At 40.6% G+C, this 5183-nt stretch overlaps 2 non-coding genes across 2 annotated transcripts; both read right to left on the minus strand.

The window, feature by feature from the left end:
* Window positions 1-1630: 1630 nt before the first annotated feature.
* Window positions 1631-1794, minus strand: LOC137088856 (U1 spliceosomal RNA). The gene has a single exon (XR_010907590.1). It is a non-coding gene; the product is annotated as a U1 spliceosomal RNA (small nuclear RNA).
* Window positions 1795-2884: 1090 nt separating this feature from the next.
* LOC137088903 (U2 spliceosomal RNA) lies at window positions 2885-3075 on the minus strand. The gene has a single exon (XR_010907602.1). It is a non-coding gene; the product is annotated as a U2 spliceosomal RNA (small nuclear RNA).
* Window positions 3076-5183: the final 2108 nt, after the last annotated feature.

Consider the following 5183-nt stretch of genomic DNA (forward strand, 5'->3'; position numbering starts at 1 on the left):
GGTGCGCTAACATAACTGCAATGTGAAAGCAAACCAAAAAGAACCAAATGTCCAAACACAAACTTTGGTTCGGACCTTGGTGCGGACTTTCAGGTGTGAAAACGCCCTTAAATAATAATGTCAAATAACCAACATTTTTTAAAAAAATGGATATATCTCGTTTTGCAACGAAACTCTTCATTTGCAATCGTATCTACGTTGTGATCCTTTTTGTTACAGTTGTGAGCTGAACTGTAACATCTCACACTCAAACACAAAGGATTATTAGGAACACCTGTTGAATTTCTCATTAATGTAATTATCTAATCAACCAATCACATGGCAGTTGCTTCAATGCATTTAGGGGTGTAGTCCTGGTCAAGACAATCTCCTGAACTCCAAACTGAATGTCAGAATGAGAAAGAGGTGATTTAAGCAATTTTGAGTGTGGCATGGTTGTTGGTGCCAGACGGACCAGTCTAAGGGTGCGTTCACACTTGTCATGTTTGGTTCGATTAAAACGAACCCTGGTGCGGTTGCTCGGTTAGTGCGGTTCATTTGAACATATGTGAACGCTGCCATCCGAACTCTGGTGCGCACCAAACAAGCGGACCGAGACCGCTAAAAAGATGGGTCTCGGTCCGCTTCCAAACGAACTCTGGTGCGGTTCGATTGATATATGAACGCAACACGGACCAAAGACATGTAAATGGACCAAAAACCGGACATAATGTCACAAGATGCCACGCATAATGCAGCTGATTTGACGGCGCAGAAAGATCGGTGTACGTTATCCAAAATGAGTAACTTTAACGTTAGAGGGCAAACGTAGAGCAACGAGGAAGAGCCGCATTAATATTTGGTCTGACGAGCATGTTTCGAAAATGCTAGAAAAAACACACAAAAAGCATACCTGGCTCTTCTCATCAAAGTTCCTGTGTTGCCCATTATTAGCAGGTACAGACAACAGAACGGCCGTCTCTGTTCTGCACAACGGAGGAAATCCTGCTGCTGTTTTGAACATTTTATGAGCTCTTCATGAGTTCTCAGCGGGTAAAAATAATGCCACATGTACACGCATAAAATGATCGCGTTTAATCCAGCACACAGCGTTGTTTTGAACATTTCATGAGCTCTTCATGCGTTCTCTGGTAAAAATAATGCCATATGTACACGCATAAAATGATCGCGTTTAATCCAGCACACAGCGTTGTTTTGAACATTTCATGAGCTCTTCATGAGTTCTCTGGTAAAAAATAATGCCATATGTACACGCATAAAATGCCCGCGCGTGTAATCCGCACACAGCATTGTTTTGCATGTTCGGTAAACGAGCTCCTACGTCATATAAACCGACCAATCAGGTTGTGAGCGTCTCCCTGTGCCTTTGGTTCGGTAACTTTAGGTTCGCTGTTAAAAATGCCCGTGTGAACGCTAAGCGGACCAGGACTATTATGTTTGTTTTTGTTTTTTGGTCCGGACCAAACTAACCAAACGAACCGAACTACAAGTGTGAACGCACCCTAAGTATTTTGAGTTCAGCCCCTCCCAGACACCTTGACAAGAAAGGTGCTAAGAGTCAATAAAACACTGTTTTACCAAATAAAAGATACACTATGTATAATTCAGTTCTACTTTTTGACCAGTAAATCAGGGGAGAGCGCGAACGCAGTCCCCCACTACCAGAAATTATGCAGTCGAGATTCCCACATTTGGGGAATTCGCAGGGGTCAGCACAACCGGAGTGCAATGGCTGAGCCTCGCCCTGGGTGAACCACCTTCATGATCATGGTGTCTCCCCTGCCAGGTAAGTATGAGTTCTCCATCCGCCCTGTAGTGTGGCCACTGAAGGGAACATCTTTCTCAGCCACGGTGACACCGTGTTTTGCAAGTTAAATGGTGCAGTTACAGCATCCACCAGCAGGGGCAAAAGGGACTAATAAACCCAACTATGACCCACCGCTTTTGCACACAAACGTTTATCACTGAATAATTCCTACGGTTTCACATGCAGTCCACAAAAAAATTCGAGACACCCCTCGCTGCAGCCTGTAGCACGATGACGTTGCTGGATCAGATCCAATACGTACTGGATGGTGGATCGTTATGGCAATGTCATTCATACAGATCTCTGAGTTAATTTATCATGCGTATGTGCTAGTCTTAATGTATGATCATTATTGAATATAGATGATGTTCTAAATTGTGTAGTTGTAGTACTGATAAATAGTATTAAGTAATTATTGATTAATAAATCATCTTTTCATAAATGTGATGCTTAAATTATCCTAGTTTCGCTGTACATGCATGCAAAACAGTTCATTTTTATATATTCTGATCATACTTGCTGTTGAGTGGAAGGAAAAATGAGTCAAGTAGCCTAATTGTCTCTGTAATTTTAATGCAACACGATCTGTAAAGAACTTTAAAATACCAGTACCCTACACATTCAAGGGAAAATGCAAAACGTGTGTCCTGATGGCGTGAGCATGTTATTAATCGTTATTTTTGCGCGAGCGGTTTGAGTGTTTATCTATCCAGCAAAACTCTCCTGTGCATTCAATGATGTCCCCAAAACTCTTCTGCGCATGCGTATATGACGTCATCGAATTGTGAATGAAACCACCGCGCATGCGCGTCCAGTACGCGTTGGATCTGATCCAGTACGTCATCGTGCTACAGGCTGCAGCGAGGACTTCTTGAAAAATTCTAGTGGCATCACAACACAGCATTTTATAAATATTACACTAGTTTTCCAATCCAAACAAAATTAAGCATTCTACCTTTACTAGTATATGATACCTAACAATAACAACTTTTACATACCCCATAAGGAACAATAAACGCTACTTCTCTTAACCTCTGCTACCACAAGATTAATTCATTTCTTACTTTGACCACTTTAGGGGGGTGCACCGTTCCCGGAAGTACTGCAATACCGGGTCGATGCGTGGAGTGGACGGAGCAAGCCCCTATTCCATCTCCCTGTTCCAAAAATCAATTTAATATATGGTGCCCGGGTAGGGCACGTATCAGATATTAAACTGATAAGAACAGATACTACACTTGATCTTAGCCAAAAGGCCGAGAAGCGATACCCACAGATGGCCACCAGAAGCAACCACATTCTTGGAGACAGCAAATAAGATGATGGTAAGAATGAAACTTTTTTTTTTAAACTCTAGTAACTTTAGTTATTGAACTGAATGTAATTGTTAAAATTACTCAAGTAAGGCTTATAGGTTCATAGCCTTTCCTCCCTTTACTTTAAATTTGTAGATGGCTCAAGAAATGGGTGTAGAAAGCTGTGGTAAGGAGGCAGGGTAAAGGGTGGGAAGAGGGGAGGAGACAGTATGAGGGGGGGGGTTCAGCTCAAGCACAATTGACTCTATAGACCTACGTCACACTCACAACAGACATGAAAGAACATTAAAATGTAACTGGAGACAAAGATGAGAGTGGGGCCAAACTACATTTTAAATATCCGAACGTATATTAAAAGGTGCCCTAGAAGGAAAAAGTGAATTAACCTTAGCATAGTTAAATAAGAGTTCAGTACATGGACATCACATACATTGAGTCTCAAACATCATTGCCTGCTCCTTCATATGTAAATCTTGTTTGTGAAAAAGACCACGGAAAAACACAAGAAGTCCTCGCTGCAGCCTGTAGCACGATGACGTACTGGATCAGATCCAACGCGTACTGGACGCGCATGCGCGGTGGTTTCATTCACAATTCGATGACGTCATATATGCATGCGCAGAAGAGTTTTGGGACATCATTGAATGCAGGAGAGTTTTGCTGGATAGATAAATACTCAAACCACTCGCGCAAAAATAATGATTAATAACATGCTCACGCCATCAGGACACACGTTTTGCATTTTTCCTTGAATGTGTAGGCTACTGGTATTTTAAAGTTCTTTACAGATCGTGTTGCATTAAAATTACAGAGACAATTAGGCTACTTGACTCATTTTTCCTTCCACTCAACAGCAAGTATAATCAGAATATATAAAAATATACTGTTTTGCATGCATGTACAGCGAAACTAGGATAATTTAAGCATCACATTTATGAAAAGATGATTTATTAATCAATAATTACTTAATACTATTTATCAGTACTACAACTACACAGTTTAGAACATCATCTATATACAATAATGATCATACATTAAGACTAGCACATACGCCATGATAAATTAACTCAGAGATCTGTATGAATGACATCGCCGTAACGATCCACCATCCAGTACGTATTGGATCTGATCCAGCAACGTCATCGTGCTACAGGCTGCAGCGAGGGGTGTCTCGAAAAACAGGCTATTTTCAACAGAACGGCAACTGTGACAATCAAAGTAACAAAGTAATTCAAAGTTGTTAATTTGCTCGGCCCATTTACCACGGAGAGTTTTTTTTTACTTGGGCAGTACAGCAGGATTCGCTCAGCGTCTGATATTGAAAAAAGGGGCGATTTTAAGACAACATTACGATAATATCCCCTGTGTTGTCTAGATCTAACGCAAGATGCTAAAGTAACAATTGGAAACTCCAAGTTAGGGATGGGTATCGTTAAGGTTTTAACGGTATTACTACTCTTACCGATACTGCTTATCGGTCCGGTACTTTAACGGTATTCTTATCGGTACTTTTTGATTATATATATATATATATATATATATATATATATATATATATATATATATATATATATATATATACCTACATACATACATACATACATACACACACACACACACACACACACACACACACACACACACACACACACACAAAATTAACAAAAATACACAGCCTACACATGCAGTGCTTTCATTTCAGGAAGAATTCTACTAATCAAATGTAAAATAACACTGTTCATCATAAATAGCCAAATTAATGCTTATTAAAGCTGAAGTTATTCATGCAAGAGCTGCGAGTGATTTTCTCTTTGCATTTGGTTGTTTAATTCGCAGTAATTCGTCAGCATGTTTATTTACACCGCTGCCTCTTTAAGACAGACATGCAGATCTATAGGCGACTGATAATAGGCAGATGGACTATATTTTCTCCTGACTATATCCATAATAATGTCGTTTGCGGAGCGCTCTCTCTCTCTCCCTCTCTCCCTCTCTCCCTCTCTCCCTCTCTCCCTCTCTCCCTCTCTCCTCTCTCCCTCTCTCTCTCTCTCTCTCTCTCT

Source organism: Pseudorasbora parva, chromosome 1, assembly GCF_024679245.1.
Source record: "Pseudorasbora parva isolate DD20220531a chromosome 1, ASM2467924v1, whole genome shotgun sequence".
NCBI classification, from domain to species: domain Eukaryota; kingdom Metazoa; phylum Chordata; class Actinopteri; order Cypriniformes; family Gobionidae; genus Pseudorasbora; species Pseudorasbora parva.